Source organism: Mugil cephalus, chromosome 21, assembly GCF_022458985.1.
Source record: "Mugil cephalus isolate CIBA_MC_2020 chromosome 21, CIBA_Mcephalus_1.1, whole genome shotgun sequence".
Taxonomy (NCBI): domain Eukaryota; kingdom Metazoa; phylum Chordata; class Actinopteri; order Mugiliformes; family Mugilidae; genus Mugil; species Mugil cephalus.
Genome location: NC_061790.1, coordinates 4,423,312 through 4,443,055, shown reverse-complemented (window position 1 = coordinate 4,443,055; position 19,744 = coordinate 4,423,312). Strand labels below are relative to the sequence as shown.

The 19,744-nt window shown below is 41.2% G+C and overlaps 1 protein-coding gene across 1 annotated transcript in view; it reads right to left on the bottom strand.

The window, feature by feature from the left end:
* Positions 1-19,744, bottom strand: part of rgs6 (regulator of G protein signaling 6) — a 99,061-nt gene that overhangs the window by 38,093 nt on the left and 41,224 nt on the right. The gene's annotated exons all lie outside the window — the stretch shown is intronic.

Below are 19,744 nucleotides of genomic sequence, written 5' to 3'. Positions count from 1 at the left end.
ATTAGGTATTAAGACCAAAATTGTTTGTTTTGGTGGTAAAGTTTGCAAGTGAGTTAGAAATTTTGAAGAACTGCAGATTTTGTCTAAAAGAGCAGAGATGCTGGTAATGGTAGTTTGAACAATACTATGATGTAAGTTAACTTGGGAAAATAAAAACTCATATCATTTGTTGCAGCAGAATAAATCTGGCCACCTTCCCATTCGGACAGAATTCGAGTTTGCCTCGTCAGTACAGGACCAATCAAAACCATTTGTCTATAGTAGGTGATTATAGGTTTGATATGTTGACTGTGCTGTTGAGAGAGAGAGTTTTGTGCTCACTGGCTGCAGGTTTATCCAGTTGTATCCAAAGGCATTTTGGTCTACTTCCCTTGGAAATTAAAAATGAGCTGAGAGGTTCCTGACTACTTTACGTACATTCAGTTGTCTAGTGATGCCGGGCTAAATGATGGAGATTATGTCCATATTGCATCATTACACAGTGGTGTAATGCATCTATAAACCATGCTCTGCAGGGTTAGCGGTTACCACAGCGTCACGTGTGTCACCTTAGAAAACTCCAGCGTATGTTTGGATGAGTGCGCATGTGTACAGGTGAGTGCCATCTGAGGTAATGGCTCCTTCTGAGACAAACTTTTCTTTGAACCGAGCACCTTTCTTCCCCCTGCAGTTTCCCGCTTCCCACAGCTCCTGCTCTGAGATCTCTGCACTGCTGCTCCCCCGTAGAGCACATCACAATCAGGCAGAACCTTAGCATTAGACCGCCAGCGGTCATTCCAGGGATAACGCTGTGTTTTTTTGTTGTTGTTGTTGTTCTTGTTGGGTTTTTTTTTTTTTTTTTCCATTGTATAACATTGCATTTCAATTCCAGTGTAATTTATATTGCTATATCGGATTGTGGAAGTGTAATCTTTTCTTCTTTGTGTCATTACAGATCTGCTGTAAATCCTCTGAGAAAAGAGGCTTGGATCTGGGCTGTGATCTGGATTTTCCAAAAAAACAGGGTGATAAGTTTTTATGAAATGTTTTATGAAAGATTTGGGAAAGTATATTAGAAGATTAGGAGCTCGCTATCTTTATTGCCGACTCAGGGAAATATTTGATCTTATATTATGCTACGGTTTCGTAATAAGAAAACTTAGCCAACTACTATTTTTCTTTTACAATAAAATTTAGACTAGATTTAGAGATTTAATAAAGTATATGGGAGTACCATTTCTTTTAACAAATATCCAATATCTAATATATCTCTTTCAGAGAGAGGATCTCACATGAGATAAGTTCTCTTTAAAATCTTGTTAGTGTTACATAAGCTCAGTCTCTCTGTTGTAAATCCCCGAATTAGGATGAACTTGGTGGTGGAACATTTTCGTCCCCGAAGGTCTGGACTAAATTCAGATCGGCTAATGAGCGGAAATATGAATTAATAAATGATCTGTGTGAAATAATTCTCACCGCTTGCTAGCGGGCACTAAAGTGGGAGAAAAGAAAGTAGGAGAGAAGAAGAAGAGATAAATTGTTGCATAATGAAAAGTGGTTGAAAACAAACAGTCGGTGTAGTTTTTGGTGTGTGTATTACAACACAAGCTGACATGATGGCTAACGTATAAGCAGCATTTTCTTCTTCTTTGTTTTTTCAGACTTACAACCTCAATGTTAGCTACTAATCTGATCATTACAGCCATGCGCAACTGAGACCATTATTTGATCCAAATCCGCTGGTTAAAATGTCACATTTCAAAAGTTTGCTTCAAGTTTAAGAAAATCTCGTCAATGACAAAGTTTAAAAGATGGCCAATTAGTAATGTGATACTGACACAAACAGCTACGCCTAAAAGTCTCTGGTTCAGTGTGAAAGTGAACATGATGGAGCAGAAGGAAACAGTTTAACTTGGCTACTGATTTTCAAAAAGTTTATATCAATGTGTGCTGTACTATTGAACATTTCTTTAAAAATAGCACTTGGCATTTACCATGCATGTCGTCCGTCTCTCACAGTTTATATAAGGTCCCCCGAGTCCACATATCCTCAACGAGTTCTTCGCAATAAAAATGAAATACAACATTTCCAAACTAGCAGCCTCCTGGAGAGGCTAACAATGATATGTCGACCTTTTGTTGAAGTGTATGATAATATGGGCTCCGATAATGAATCTTCCCTGAGATGGAAAATGTTTAATGAAGTCTAAGCACGTACAGTTCATGAGAGAGAACTTCCCACATTCAATCTAATATCTCATGCAAGGTATTACCATTTTTTCTTCTTTTTTAGTTTCATTCGAGAAGAAGGTCAAATTAGTTTCATAAAATATATTAAATGCGGTGACTTTGATCAAAATGTACGTGCGCGCGAACGTCACACATACAGACTGTCTCTCACACACACACAAGCAGAAAATGAATTGCCATTCTTGCAGAGTGGGTGTAATGAGTCATAGCGGAGATGGTGAAGCTGTTTGCCTGCGGAGTGTACGGGTTATGTCTGAAGGTCAGATATGATGGCTCTGCGACAGCGATGATGAGTCTTACTGGTTTCAGCCCAGCGCATCTGGCGGCAGGGTGACGTGACTGTTAATGGAGGTGTAATGACAACAGAATGGCTTCGCCACAGTTGACTGCTGGTGCATCTCTGCTTGACAGCTGATACCATCCCAGAACAATTTATGAGGCTGGTTGGGATTCTGGACAACGAAATGAAAATGTCATGTGTCCTGTGTGTCTGTAACAAATCACATCGTTTCTCCTTACAGCAATATCCACAGAGAAGATAATCTACAATAGTACCTCTGTTGTTACTCAATCATGGGTGCTATTCATACTGACCACGCGATGAAGTACCATTGATAATACGTGAACCTGGAATTCAACGCAAGTTCAGCGGAAGTGGTTAAATGCGTTTCTAAATGTTTAATGTCAACCACAAACCACAATAGCGGCTCTATGAGGCTGCAATAACCAACTCTAGCACATTGTACTAAATGCCAACATGCGTCACCACCATAATTAATGTGTTCCCATGCTAATATTTGCCATAAGCACTAAACAAAGCACAGAGGAAGCACGCATGTGAATGTCAGTTTCCCAGCTATGTATATTTGGTCAGTAAAAAAAAAAAAAAAAAATCCATCCAGAGCCATATGTTAGAGAGAGTCTGGCCAACTAGGGAATGGACCATCTGAGTTATTATCCCTCTACGGTATGCTGATTGGTTCTGAGCTGGTCACATGTTTCATGGGCGCCATGTCGGATACATCTAACCAAAATTCACCCATAGAGAAGTGGCAATAAGAGAAAATAAAGTTGGATCAAAAGTTAAAATATGCCACAGTGTACTGTCTACAGCTGCAGCAAAAGATCAGGAAAACATGGGGGAAACTTCACCGTTTCCCCAGTGCACAAAAACGGAGAAAGTTTTGGGAGCAGAAGATTAAAAGGAAGAACTGGATGTCAGCTGAGTTCTAACTATCATGTGAAGTAAATGTCTCTCTCTGACGTTTGTTAAGATTTTATACAGGAAAAATAAAGTCATACCATCATTCATGTGAACCTTGATCTCAAAAACGCTGCTCTACAAATGAATGAAGTTCGAAGTTAACCTAGCCTTATGCTAGCTAGTTATCTGGACTGGCTTAGAAAAATAGCAGCACGGGAGACTGAGGAGAAGGTAAAAACAGCTCCATGACTGATGAGGCGATTAGTCTACAAAGCATTTTACAGGTTCATTTAAGATATGTAAAGTAAGTAGACACTGGGATATTTAAGTGAGGGCCTTTTACATATTGACAGACATTGGTAATAACATTTAAAGGCTCGTTAATGGTGAAAATAAGACATTTATTTCACCATCCGCCCCATAGTGTTACACTGTAGAATCTTCCCTGATGTATCCTACATGGCGCCCATGATTTGAGTTGACCAGACTCTCTGTAATATATGGCTCTGCATCCATCCAGTCATTCATCTTTCTATCTATCCCCAGAAAATATGCAAAATACACATTTTGACTTTGTCAGGGTGCAAAACTATAGACAAAGACACCATGTCATAATCCATCACGGTGTATGCAGTGCAGACCATCTAACATATAATCTTTGGGGAAACAGCTTTAAAGCTGCTTAATGGTGCATATGATATGGTACACCTTGACAGGTGTGGAAGCCTTCTGCTTTGAATACAAATACAGATTAAAAAAAAAAAAAAAAACAGCCACCTTTATTACTTGAGAAATAATTCCTAGAGGCATGTCACAGCTGACGTCTTGTCTTGTTTAGTTTAGTTTTTAAAGAAAGAAACTTTGGCTGCAGGAGGAGCAGCAGAATACAGTCTGAGCCTTCGGGGCATGACACGTACTACAGGGGGACAAGTTCACTCAGGTCACAGCGGGACAACAAGTCGTCTAGTTTACAGCAGGAACCACAGGATTACCTGGATTTAGTTTTTATGGCTCCATTTTATGGTTCCATTGGTTCTGCTTCGGTTCATTAACCCTCCTGTTGTGTTGCGATCAAACGGACCCATTTGAAAGTTTTTAAAAAAAAATAGTTAAAACATTTCTTTTTGGTATGGCCTTTCTTCTGCTTGGCTTAATTAAATATATAATATAAAATTCAAATGGTTAATTTTGCATATTTGCAACCCCCCTCATGTTTATATTACAGTACATCGACACTTGATATCACACAATGATACTGAAGCGGTTTTGTCGTGCCAAGTTATTGTTACCCCCAAAAAAGGAAAATTTGAAACATTTAAAATAAAATTAAAAATCAATGTCAGGTTAAACTTTTATACTTTTTATTCAACTTTTACAAAAAAAAAAAAAATTAACATTTTATGAAATGAAGTGAATTATCCTCTTTTGAGCCATGAGAGGTAAAGAACAGCAACACACTAAATATTGATTTAAATGGAATCAGTCATGACATATAAACAAATTGACATCATTGCTGTTCCTGAGAAACGAATGTGACAGGAGGGTTAATCAAATAACGACTGAAAATGTGTGTGACAAACTCTTAGCTTTTTAGAAAAGCAATAAATCAATTACTTTTGAACGAATCTTACAGTATAAATCCCCAGCATGCAACATAATATTAGACCATATACAAGCTTGTGGTCGTCTGGTGTCTTGCAAACAGCGGCTATCAATAACAACATTTTGGAGATAATATAAAAAAAAATAAAATAAAATGAAGGGCACTTGTTGCCAGTGGAAATGTGTCCCTGTTGTCTCACAAGGACAACTGCTTTCATACATAAGTGTCAAAAAGTGTATTTTTAGCCACTCCTCAGGAGGGATTCAAATCCCTTCTTGGTTGTTTATCGTCCTCTGAAAACAATTACCTCTTGTTGTTGGGAGATGGAGTGGAGGGATGCTTCAAGACTGTGACTTTGGTTGGTGTTCAGCTGATTGCTCGGGTCCCTCGAAGGACAATCACTAACTCAAGTGCACCGCATGGGAGCTAAGGATTTGACGTTTTCAGGTTATTTTGCTCAAATATATTGGATAACCCAGTCCTTTAGCATGGAAGGGCGGAGGGTGGTGGGGAGCGGGTCATCAATAACCCCCTGAAGCTCTCTATAATTATTTGTAAAACCTTGTCATATTACTCATTGGAAGACTGAGTGGCAGCTCCCCCACCACTTGAAATCTGCGTAGTTTAATTTTGCTCCGCATGCTTGAATCTATTGACAGCGTTACACGCGTTTTCTGTGCCGTGGACACAAATCAGTGTCAATAAGCGAAGGGAACGTTTGCTCTTGACGGATCAGCCCTGTGGCATGTTGTCACATAGCATTCAAAGCTCCACCTCATTACCCCACAGGTAAAACTCACTGCGCTGCGCTTGATACGTCCATTGTGTGAGGTTAACAGTGCTACAGGGGCTCTCAGTCGTTCATCTGACACGGCTCATTTCTACGAGACGCATTATATGATCTGTAATAAATAATTTGAGTGTGACACTTAAATGGCAAACAAATTACTCCGCGTGCTCTCCGTGTCACGGATAATTTATCATTTTAAGCAGCCAAATTAATGAAGTCGAGGCTGTTGTGTCACGTGTGCAAACACTCAACGTCCAGACGCTCAGATGCTTCCTACTGCTGTGTGACGCCCGACTCTTTGATGCTTGGTTTATACTACTACTGCAGCAGAGCCTACGCCACTGTAAGCATTTATACTCCTGCTAAAATACACTACTAAAAGAGTCACTGTGTTGAATTTCTCTGTGCGCTTCAAACAATAGCGATTGGAACTGACCTAATTAAAGTAGAATAGCAAACTTCACTCATTTCTTTTTGCTCTTTTGTGTGTGGCAGTGATTTCAAACATGCGTATAGAAGGCAGAAGTAGGATTTAATAATAAAATACTAGATGTTCTAGATTTCACAGTACAATTGTACATGTAATACACATTTTTAGATTCGGATAATTATTTATTATTATTCTGTAATTTAAAACAAATTATTTCTTGGCACTCCCGTTATAAGGACACCACATATTAGTGCAGGGTAACAACGAAGCATTTGAAATGTGAATTCAAGTTTTGAGACAAACACGCTTCAAAGTTTCTATGTGCCTCTTTGTTCGCTGAGAAAAGTTCATTTTCAGATCTTGTTTTTTGTTAAAGACAAACAAATTAGAGGCTGAACATTTGGGGCAAAACTAAAAAATCAGCCATTTAACAAAGAAAAAAATATATATATATATATATCATAAATCCAGCTCCACTCTTTGGAGTCACAGGTAGCTTGGGTCTGAAACATGCACGATAAATAAAAAAAATTATTGAAAAAAGAAAATTGCTGGACAAAAAAAAATTCAATTGGTAACACGCAATTTAATTACGTTTTTTCCAACTTAAGTTAGATTTACACAATTGACTTGAGGTAGATGCAGCTAATAATTTGAGTGCTTTGAAATCAACAGTTTACATTAATACAACTTAATATTAAGGAACATCCACTTAGAAGTTTGTTTTGTCAACTCAAAGAGAAAATATCCAGCAGTTGTGTGGATGAAAATCTTGTTGTTTATGTGAGAGGTCAGAGGAGAATGGGCAGACTGGTTGGAGATGATAGAAAGGCAACAGTAACTCAAATAACCACTGGTTACAACCAAGGAATGTAGAATACCATCTCTGAACACACAACACTTCGAACTTCGAAGAAGATGGTCTACAGCAGCAGAAGACCACACCAGGTGCCACTCCTATCAACTAAGAACAGGAAACTAAGACTACAGGCAAAATTGGACAATAGAAGATTGGAAAAACGTTGCCTGTTCTGACGAGTCTCGATTTCAGCTGCAACATTCAGATGGCAGGGTCACAATTTGGCATAAACAACATGAAAGCATGGATCCATCCTGCCTTGTATCAACAGTGCAAGCTGGTGGTGGTGTAATGGTGTGGGGCATATTTTCTTGGCAGACTTTGGGCCCCCTAGTACAAACTGAGCATGGTTTAAATGCCACAGCCTACCTGAGTATTGTTGCTGACCATGTCCATCCCTTTATGACCACAGTGGACCATCTTCTGACAGCTACTTCCAGCAGCATAATGCACCATGTCACAAAGTTCATATCATCTCAAACTGGTTTCTTCAACATGACAATGAGTTCACTGTACTCCGATAACTCCAACAGTCACCAGATCTCAGTCCAATAGAGGAACCTTTGGGATGTGGTGGAACGAGAGATTCTTATCATAGATGTGCAGCCGACAAATCTGCAGCAACTGTGTGATGCTATCATGTCAATATGGACCAAAATCTCTGAGGAATGTTTCCAACATCTTATTGAAAGGATGCCACCAAGAATTAAGGCAGTTCTGTTAAATTTCATGTATAATTTCTCAAGCACGATCTATTTTTATCTGTGGTACGCAAAAGTGAAGAATTCCTGAAGCAGAACCCCAGATCGGGTCCAAGTCCTCATAAAAAATACTTGACGATTGAGTTTCCTTCCTGGCAGGGAGCCGGGACAGACAAGCAGAAAGTGAGCTGAGGTCAAACTCTCCCTGGGTAATCAATCCAGACAAGTTTTCATTGCTCCCAGCGAGGGACACCAACAGAGCTGACCTCGCGTCTCTAAGTCAGACACATCCATACCTGGCGGAGAGTGAGTAATCATCACAGGGGGAGGCTGATTATTTTCCATTCTCCCCGTTTGCCCGTGGGAGTCCGAGGCTGCCTCCGGCAAATTATGCCATTACTTTGTATCAAATAACAATCCAAATCCAATGTTTTCTTCAATAATCTATATGAGAGATAAGAATGGCTACTGTATTATCATTACACCATCATCGTCAGGACAGCTGACAATATTCCAGAGAGATTAAAAGTCTCTGTACCATCCAGTTCCGCAGTAGTTAAATACTCAGATAAATCCCTGATCCTAATCCATTAATGTTGAATTAAAATGACTTGGGTGATTATAGGTACACACAAAACAATACTGACACCATCACCTACCCGATGTTTCTTCGACTCGAGGCGCCTGAAGCAAACGCTATTTGTAATTGCGATTTTAATTTTCCCTTTGGAAAGTGTGAGCTTTGTGCTAAGTATCGGGAGTACATCTACAAAGAGAAATGTCATTCTGAATGAAAAAATAAATAAATAAATAAATAAATGAATGAACAAATTAGGGCAGCATGGGGGAAAAGGGGGCATTTGGAATTCCCTTTACATACACTGACTGTGCCCATTTCAACTTCATTCTTGGTTTGTCAGAGAAAATCCATTAGCCCACAACTTAGCGCTCTCCTGCTGCACCATCAGACCGAACATGCACGGATACGTGGGCGTCTCTGGAGCGACACTCATTAAAATCTTTTTTATGTTACCTAACACTTCAAGGATTCAATGTGAAACAGCAAAGACAGAAGAAAAGAAAACATTTTTAGCTCTTATGGTGAATTTTTCCCCCCTTTTTTGGGGGTGGATCTCGGAGCTTTAAAGTTTCAGATTATCATTGGAAATACCTCTAATTCTAGGTCACACCTCACTGAAGGCACACCGATAAGAACACACCAATCAGGCGTAACATTATGACCAGCTTCCTTATATTGTGTAGGTCTCCCTTGTGCCTCCAAACACGTGAGAGAGAATAATGGACATGGGCCTCCTGAGGGTGTCCTGTGGTGTCTGGTAACAGGATGTTGTTATTGGGGACCATTAGGGACCTCTGGGTACCTTGGCATCGTCCCAACTTCTAAAGACTAACTGGTTATTCTAAATTAGTCAGGTGTGCACACGAGTGTGGCTGTCTAACCCTAACCCTGAATCTTCTCTACACACTAGAAAACTAATCTCAACAACCATTAGCAGGACAGACTTAATAGTTAATGCAAATACTCATGGTTCCAAGATGATAACTGATAACTTCAGTCCTTCCCTGACTTCTGATTTGATGCCACCAGCGGACTGATATCTCAAACTACTTTTAGATTCATTACCATAAAACATTCATGTTCCCCAAAGGATGTGTTCGTACATGCACCGAGCTCGCTGCAGAGCTGCCAGTTTGTAGTTAACATTAAAATAGATTTATACTCTGAAGCTTGAGCTGCTTGTAAGGTAGGAACAGATGTGTGGGTGAAGAGAAGAGAATAGTCAAAATATTCTTCACAAAAGAGAAAGAAAGACGTGAGTGATCCATAATTAACTTACATACTCAACATGCACATATAAGAGATGGAGGAAAGCTAAGATTTGCCCTCTTATAAATTAAATAGCCTCTTGAAAATTGCATAATCATTTTAACATAAATACAAAAAAATCCCACATGTTCTTTCTTCTATCTTGACAAAACAGCCGTCAGATCTAACTGACATACGGACACAGCTAAAATAAAAAAAAAAAAAAATGTTGTATGAGACTGTCAGAGACAAATCAAATACCCACTAAAACGCCGGCTGTAGAACACAACACAGCGTACATCATCTGATCATTCCCACTGATCAGTGGGTGGTGGAGCAGCCAGGGGACAGGTGTCTATTCTGTTGGTTGCAATGCGCAACGGGACCCTTTGAAGCTCATCGGCAGGATTAAAGAACGTGATACGTAGGTGTCAGTTGACTTGATATGGTCTTAATTTGCCCACATTTACCAAGATAATAGTTAAAACATGGATGCTGACACTGAAAGTTCTTAGCTTAGCCTTATGCAACTAAAAGGGTTTCATGGTCGATCCAGTTAACGACAATGTTGCCTTTTCTTTCTTGTGTTGCAGTATCCGGATACTTGAGCAGGTCCGAGTTGCAAATACCCTACATGCAGCATGTACCACCGACATGCACACAATGGGAGTCCTTGAGGGGGATTTATTCTTCTTGGTCGGATCCACCAAAAGCGTACGTCGCAGCCTTGGCGAGCTGCCCACGGCATTGAGAACATTTCTTCCTGTGCACTGGTGAGTCAGTGAACGTATGGAGCGGCTCATACCGGAGTCCACAGCAATTGCTTTTATTGCTTTTATATCACTGCAACGCACAAAAGATGGAAGGCGTGGGGCGGCGTTTAGCTCAGTGGGTAGAGCATCCTCTCCAAGTGTTGAGGCTACAGTAGATGTAGATCCAGCGCAGAAGCATAAATGTAGCTGAAGGATGCCGGCCCATGGTTAGTGGGTCGCTGTGTTAGCATGCTAAAAACACGTGATCCATGCTTGAAAATCCTTTTTCATCAATTATTCGCATCTGCATTAACTAAACATTGCGGTGGGGCTTGTAAGACTTGCGAGTGCTCCGGGCCACAGATGTTAGGAGCCGAGTAAGTTCTATGTTCTTAAAAAAAAACAAAAAAAAACAGGCATGTCATCAGCGTTTCCATCTACTGCACTCAGCACTTCGGCCGGCTCGTTCATTTGAGGGCCTAATGTTGTTTATTTGCCGAACCACACGCGTGTGTTACCTCTAGCCAGGACCATTAAACACTCATCTAGAACGAACACTGAGCACTACTTCCGCCGCTGGTCCCAGTTACATTTTATATCGTTCACAGCCTTACAATTAAAATGCTCTGGTGATTCGTCTCAAAGTGAGAAACTGTGTCAAAAAGCATTTCGACCAAAAAAAACTGGGAGAATTTTTTTTTTACTGGCGTAGGGCGAAAGAAAGAAGGGAGCAAACGAGCCAAGGGGGATTTCATTTACCGGTGTTAGTATTCAAGGTGCAACAACAACAGACAGCTTTCCTCTAGCACAGTTGAGAAGGCCACATATTTCAGCCTTCCACTGAGGACTCCCATTGATTGCTGTGATAGCCCCCCGGGAGCTGATGGCCTGACAGATAGTGGAGTAGTCAGACATTGCTCTTGCAGCCTTCTGTATGCTCCCCAGGTTCTGAACAGCCCTATTCATCCTTATCCTTTTTTCTTTTTTTTACCCTGTCAGGCCCAGGAGATGAAAATCTAGTGCCGGAGCTGACACCACCTTTTAAACATATATTGAGAGCTCTCTTCGGACATACTGTACAAGTGCAGGCTTCTGCTAAGAGAGCACTCCGCAAGAAAAGAGCTCGTCATGATGATTTATTTTGACTTGAAAAACACCGGGCAAGAGGACACCACCATTTCTGAGCGCAGCCTCCTCTACCCAGCCGTTCAGACTGCGGGATCATTTCAGTTCAGCTTTGCCGCGGGTCAGTCAGTCCCCTGGCCACTCATATGGAGGTTATGCTCCAATTAAACTGCTGTGAGGCGACGGCATTACTCAAAACCACACTGGAAAACTGCTCCTCTACCCGACTCATACGATATGAAAGGTCGTTACAAAAAGAGGCGGAAAGTTCGGGGTGAAAATGGCAAAGACGTTTAACGATTAAAATTCAGCGATGATTGTTCGTTAGTTAAATCAGCAAGACACGCGCAACCTTTTTTTTATTTTTATACCTTTCTTTCCCACTCCTCGTTTCCTGTCTTTATTGTCACGGAAGATCAAATAAAGTGGAAACAACCACTAAAAAAAAAAAAAAGTGGTCTTTAATGAAAAGAGAGACCGGCTGGAGGACGAGGCTCCATTCATTGCTGTTGAATCAGGCTTGAGCAGTCAAGTAGAGCTACGATGTTGGAAAGTCATTTCTTTTCAGCGCAGCGTGCAGGCAGATAGCAGCATGCTATTACCAGGCGCAAGGAATGCTCTGGACAGTTATTCCTCTGGGCAGCCGAGGGGAGATAACACACACACACGCACACTTTCAGCCATTCTGACACACGTGCAAACACGCACATCGTCCCATTTGTTGGTGCCGAACGCACTTTCTGGCAGTGTGACATTGTCAAATAGAGTAAAAGGATAAATGAAATGTATTTGGACTGAAACGAAAAGGGAGCGTTAGACTGGGTAAAAAAATGTCTAAAAGAGACTTCAGCCACCAGCGGCTAAAGTCCCAAGTCTTGGAATTGAATGCAATATTGAACACAACTCAGCAGATAGGAAAATAATTTATCCCTTCAGACTATCAATAATTCACCCTTGCATGCAAGGAGTCACATGTATGCACAAACCATGCATATAGAAACATGCACACAGTTTCTCGTCTTTTCCCAAAGAAGAAGAAGAAAAAAAGCTCCAAAGAAATCCATCTTTTTTTCCACTCTTTAATCTAATCCCATCTGGTGGAATGAATGCACGCACACAACCACATACAATCATCCTTAGTCACCGAGCAGGGGGCCCATTAGTCTGTGATGATATTTAAAGGTGTCAAAGTGATAAAGTAGAGCCGTGGGAGACCTGTAGTCACTTCTCAGGAGTGTTAAAGGCCACTGTGATTCAGCTAATGTCACAAAACTGAACTTGTGGCCCCGCTAAATGGGCTTTAAACAGCATGCGAGGTGGTGACATTAACATGAAACCAGATAATGCTCGCCGAGGATACACGCACTAAAACGCCTCAAGATCGTTGATGAAATGCATCAAGCGAATGTTAATTTCATGCCAACCTTCCAGGAATCCAAAAGAGCATGAGACATGTCTGGGTTGTCTCACCAAGTTTCTGCAAATGTTTTTTCAGATAAAGTACCAGAGACAGATACTCGCTTAGAAAAACATATGGTTAGAAAAGCATACTGGACTTTACTTGGGTCAAGACTTGACATTTACGTGTTGACAGTCGCTGCACAGAATTGCACACATTTGCTGTTGGCTCGTCTCGATTGATTGTAGTTTAACTCACACACGGATTTTGTGTCACAATTTTTAAAAGACATTTATGCCAACATGCAACACCATGCAAACATAGCAGAAATAAAATAAAAGTTGTGACTCATCAGAGAATGGACATAGGCCTTCTGAGGGTGCCCTGTGATGTCTAGCAACCTAATGGTGGGGGTCTTTGGGTCTTAGGAGCTGAGGGGAGGGGCCTCTGTGGATCATCCTACAAATACAGTGAATTTGGAATTTGGAATTTGTTGTTCTTTATGTTTTTTGAGATGTTCCTAAACTGTTTTTGTGTGTATGTGTCTGTGTCAGGCTGCTGCCATCACGGTGTGTCATTGCCATGGGGTGGGGGGCGCCTGGTCTGATCCACATGAATCGATGTCAGGTCAAAAGTTTCCCAGCATAACACTGAATTGTCACAAGATGGTCAACGTTTTTTTTTTTTTTTTTTTTTAACTTCCACTGTCTCCTGTATATGTCCTTTTAAATCGCTATCTATTATGTCCTAAGAAGATAATATTATTCATGGACATCCGTGGACATGACATGGCCTAAAATTGATCCCTGCTTCGCATGCTTAGTAGCCTGCAGGAATTCTAATTGGGGCCTCACTACAGGCATCCATTGCGTGGGTTCTCGGGAGCCGGAGCGCCCGCTGATTATATCGACTCTGTCCATTCCTATGTTAAGCTTTCTCTGTGTCATCCGACAACTCCACTAGGTTTCTACTACACAGCACAAAGCATGTCATTTTGCAGACAAAAATGGCACCGCAGCTGTGTGACCTAATTGGCTCAAGGGACTGTATTAACCAAGCGCGCAATGACACTCACGCTGACGTTTCGCCCGTCTACTAACAACCTGACATTTAAAAAACAATTCTCTGGGCCCAGTTACAAATGTTTCTTTCCAAATTAAAAGCAGCACGAGCTCTGTTAATGTGGAAGCTATGCGTTTTTATTGTCTCAGCAATTATTTATTGTAAAACTAAGCTACTGTATGAGACACAAGTATATAGCGTCTTGAGATGATTTGTATTGTTATTGGCGCTATATAAATAAAACTGAATTGAATTGAATATACAAGTGAAGAGCTTATAGAGAAACCTGCCTTCCTACCGCTCATAAGATCATTAGAGATTTCTGCTCTCTCTACTTTTACCCAAAAGGTCCATATATAGTATTAAGCTGGTTCTTGATATCTAAGGAACATTTCAAAAAACAAAGACTAATAAATCAATCGCACAACTTCAGATGATACAAAGCTCAGTGTGGCAGTCTGTTGATCAGAACCAGGAAAATGGATCACATCGCTCCAGGTTTTAACAAGTCTCCACCGGCTCCTAGTGTGTCTTAGAATTGATTTTAATTGTCATGCACCTGGTTAGACCTTTTAGTGCCATACAGGCCGGTACGTAACTCGAGACCATTGTGCCGAGGTCTATTGTTTTTTTGTTTTTTCATGTCCCTTGGGTGAAAACAAAAGGGAGCAGGGCGTTCATGGTTGGTCTGTTCAGGCTGTGGAATGATCTGCCTGAGGAAATCAGGTCAATTTACTTGTCTTAATTGGGTTTAGTCGTCGTTTCTTTTTGTTAACTTTGGCTCATGCACATGTTTTTAATGGATTGTTACCGCCTGTTGTAGTATTTGGACAATCTGAGAGTACATTTAAATCTTCAGTATTTTTACTCATACACATGAAAACCATTCTAAACCATTTATAGCTCGGAAAGCATTAAGACAAATATCATGTCAGTGTGGTGTTTAGAATCTTTCCTTATAAGAGAGGTAGTGGTAAACCAGTGGTCATTCAGCTGGTATTTCTGCAACAAGAGAGCAGTTGCGTTCCTGTGCAGTACGCTTCATCTCATGAACTGATATCAAGATTATTTTTACCAGGCTGCTGATTAGTAAGCTATGTCGTTGCTACGGTGGTTGTACACAATGAAGCCTATTAGATCACAACGTCATGAAGTCTGAAGGTGCTGTGCTGTTTTTCTCTGGGTTAATTAGACTGGTGCGAACCCGGTAAATGAAGCTGCTCCTTTGAAAAATGGGTCCGTCTCCTTTGATTAGCAGTCAGCGTCGCATGCTACACACGGGCGTACACCTACTGTATGAGTACAAAGCAGACATACACATTAAGGACACATCCTCACAGCCGATGCAATTAAGCAAGGGTGACGGCGGCCATTAACGGATCGATGCAACACAAGACCCAGGAGAGAGGAGGATGCAGACTACAAATTAGGACGGCATGCAGAGGCTCAAAGGCTGATGGATAATTGTTTTTGCACATTAAGTGCATATTTGTGTGGAGTTTGCGTGTCCTTCCCACCACCCAAAGACATGCTCCTTAGGTCCACTGGTGATTCTAAATTGGCCAGGTGTTACTTAGACATGTAGCACGCACCTAGACCAGACCAGGCACCCCCACCCCAAAGCAATGACACTCCTTGATGGTAGCCACAAAAATGGTTTAAAAACAACTAAAAAAAAAAAAACATAAAAACAGCACAAGGTGTTTGACCTGGCCTGCAAATTCACAAGATCCCAAACTGATCAACTTTCTGTGGGATGATGTTTTGTTTCTGTCAGTATTCCTGCTGTTCTCTGGGCAATTGCACTGAAATTACATTTTGGTGAAAATCTGAATGACAAATAAAGTCTGTCTAAGTCTAATGATCCCCAGAGGTTCCTCCCCTCAAACCACGGGACCCAAAGGACCCCATTAACAACGTTGTGTTTTCATAGCTTTATTGACAACTTGTTGGAAGGACTACTTGCTTCCTTCATGTCACCTGATGCTTATGCTCCATGGAATACATGTGCAGAGTGAATGCCCCGAGAGAAAAGAATCGATCGAGCATTTACTTGATTATTAGGTGCTAGTATTTCAGTCTCTAACAGACTGTCAAAGGTTTTACACCACCTCTCTCAATTAAACTGTGGGAACCTTTCCCACTGGGTCTGATCCAGATGCTTTTATTCTGACTGGGCTATTAATCTGATTATTAGTAGAATACATATGCCCTTGTAAATGCAACTAATGAGACTTCATATTCATGTCAGTTTTGGAAAACCTTTAAACTGAAAAAGAAAGGATACCGTGTTCCTGAATTCAATGGAATGAAAATAAAAAATGACACAAGCAGCCATCATTAACACTTTTGCTGAGATCCTTTGATTAAATTCCTTTTGACTGTCATTTGCTTATTATGTTTGCTTTTGCTAGCGTTTCTAATTCGCCGTTAAGGCGCTGCTCAGCAATGTAACCGTCTAATTACATAAACCAATTATTATTATTGTTACCATTTCAACCATGCAATATTTCGCTATGAAGGTTATAAATGAGACGCGACCTCTTCTCACATCATTCCCCTCTCTCTTTTATTTTCTCTCAGCATGGCAGCAGTGCAGACTGAAGTCAAATTTAGTTTGTTTAGTACAGAACCACTTTCAGACACTGAATTTTCAACATTTTGTTCCCTTTAAAACCTCAACCTACCAATTTCTGCACGGTGAATGAAAGGAACAAGCCGGGGGCCGCTCCATCTCCATCACAGCAAGCGGCTGCTTAATTCAGATGAACCCCACCAAAGGAGAAATGTATGCAAAGTCGTGGCAGTGCAGGGCCGTGCAATAATTTGCGATTGTAGATGAGCTGCAGAATGGCCTGTCAAAGTCTCCATTGTTTAGAGAGAGTTTAGATCATTTAGATTTAGTTTTTTTTTTCTTCTCAAAGTGGACATCTTAAAAGACATGAATCACAGTCGCAATTAAATTGTCCCATGTGACCACTTCAGCTGGAACAGACTGGGACGATGGAGCAATGAAGCTGGAATTGACTTGGGCATCGTTGGTGAAAACAAGCATCCCTTTTGGTCATAATCTTATACTGAATGATTTTAAGTGTTAAGAACCAATTGGCTATGTAAAGAGAAATGACAGTCCATCACTACTTCAAGGACTATAGGTCAGTCAGTCTGGAACATTATGAAACTTTGAATGTGTTCCCGAAAATCGACGAACCTGGCTCACATGAGGGCTGCCCCAGGAAAGAAAGACCAAGAGTCACCTCACTCTGCCTGTCACGACAGCAAACTCTGCTGGATGATATATTGTCACACGAGTTATTGCCGATTGTATTGTATTGGCTAATATGACACACTGGCTGCTAGCTGCTAGCTGCTAGCGGACCCACCCCCAAAGCCCCTACCCCACTGAGACAAATAGAGTGGATGACTAACAGGAGGGTTCACTCCTCTCTGTAGGGAACCAAAGCATCCAGCTCCTGAGATGAATGCACATAGTGAACCCTCGGTTTGGTCGAGAAAGACGAGGAAAACAAACATCCATGCACATGGTGATATATCAAGGCCAGCAAAATGATCAAGTTTGTTTCCATTTATCGCGCGATTAATCCAATTATTGATTTTTGTGACACTGCTAATGCTGAGGATAAGTTCATCCGAGTCACCAGCCTCAGAAAGTTAACATCACCTCGGATGAAATGCCACACAGAGTTCTAGTAGCAGATAAGGGCTGTTTGTCGAAGAAGAAAAGTCGTGGAGTGCTTTTGGGATGAGATGGACCACGGAGTGAAGGCAACAGGGCCAACAAGTGCTCAGCTTCTCTGGGAACTCCTTCAGGAAATGCAGGATTAGATTGGATTAAAATGTATTACTGTATCTCCACTCGTGCAAGTTTCTAGGCTGTAAAAATAAATCACAGACATAAAAAGATTTGATTCTAGCTGTTCTTTTGCCTTATGAACAAGGCTCATCAGCTCCAGTTAATGACTTAAGCTCTATGGGTGGTTTTGCTGTGGGCAATATTTGTCACTTTTATTGATTAACAGCGGTGCAGTTCTTCATGACCATCATGGGGCAATGGAAACCTTTGCCTTTATCACTTTAATTAAGCCTGCCATTGAACCGCCACCTGTTTTATCCTTGACTGATCTCTGCTGTCTCTCACTGGGCTGACCGCAGCCAGAGGTCTTCATAGTCTGAATGATTATCGTTAATGACACAGTCGGACTCAGAAAACTTTTTGCACTTCAGCACAGTTGGATTAGACTGACAGGAACAGAGGCCTGTACCCTAGAAAGCGCCTATAGAATTCATGACAAATACATAACCGGGATAAATTGTACCGTCTCCACAAACCCAGCATGTTTCATCAATAAAAACCTGTCAGACTCAAAGGCTTTGTATATTTGCTTTGCACAAATTCATCCCGTCGGAGCGAATGCAATGAAATGCTACAGAGGCCACAGTTAATAACACAGCATCCCACCATCCCTTCTCTGCCTCGGTAGTGTCTTGGCATGCGTTTCCAACGTGACATTTCTGTTCGCAGTAAGTGGCCTCTCGCTGCTTTCAGTATGGCTGCCATGACGGTGCTTTGCTGTGTCATTTCTACCTTCTGTACTGATGACAAAATCGTCTGCACAAACTAATAGTCAATAACTGCTCTCTGATGATGGCAACAGCACAAGAAATGGTACTTTGTCACAACCGACGCCTCGCTGGATGAAAAGTCAAACCAACACGAGAAGTGAAATCTTAACTTGAAAACAGCCTGTGGAGGTTTCTTTTAGAGCAGACTGAGGTTTAGAGTCCACATTACTACCCACATTACTGCCATCCATATTTTCTTCCAAGTGCTCTACGCGGCCTTTTCACTGTTCTGCTGGTCTTTTGGCTTTTGTCTGGCAGCTATTTGCAAACTCCAAAGTGCCCAACATGGCCAACATCAAGTTTCAAAAACTGCAGTTCCTCAAATGGCTCATAAAGTGAGTCAGTTCCCATGATCGATGGATCAAGGAGGTGACATTTAACTTAAAGATTTAGAACCTTAGATTCTCCCTCGCTGGTCCATTTCATTTCAGCAGTGGTAAACTCTATTGATGTATCTTTAGCTGTGGAGGAGGATTAAGGGTCTACTCTGCTGCTTATGCTCCTGAACGGTGGCTGGGCTCAACCTTAGAAAAGTGAGGAGCTTTGAGTAGAACTGCTGCTCCTGCTGCATTGTGTTTGCAGTTGTCTTTGAACGTACATGTTGTTTGTCTTGTGTCTCTGTTTGACTTTGACCTGAAAGGGGTTTGTTCACGGGGTGGGAAGAGGGTTATTGGCATGTAGCTGCATAACTGTATGGACGTGCAGTTGTTTTGATGAGCGTTTGCTACTGCTCCACGTCTGTATGCCAAACGAAACCTTTTCCCAGCTGCTGAGATTTCTCTGCAGGAATCCTCTGGGTGATGTCATATGGCAAGAGTAGACTCCAACAAGCTATTACCACGGCTCTTGGATGAAGTTTCATGGTACAAGTCAAGACAAAAAAGTGAATTAGCATATTTCTGTAGTCTTTAAAAGTTAAAAAATTCTAAAAGATTAAAAAGATTCTCGGTGCTGTTTGGGGGAGTCATGTTATAACAGATGCATCTCCAGTCAGATACGTGCACACAAACACTTGAAGGGGAAGCCATTCTTCGCTTTTCATGCATTTCCGCGACCATATTAATATTTGTGAATCTGGCCCGGCTACCAGTTGGCATTAGATCAAAGCCATCTTTTGC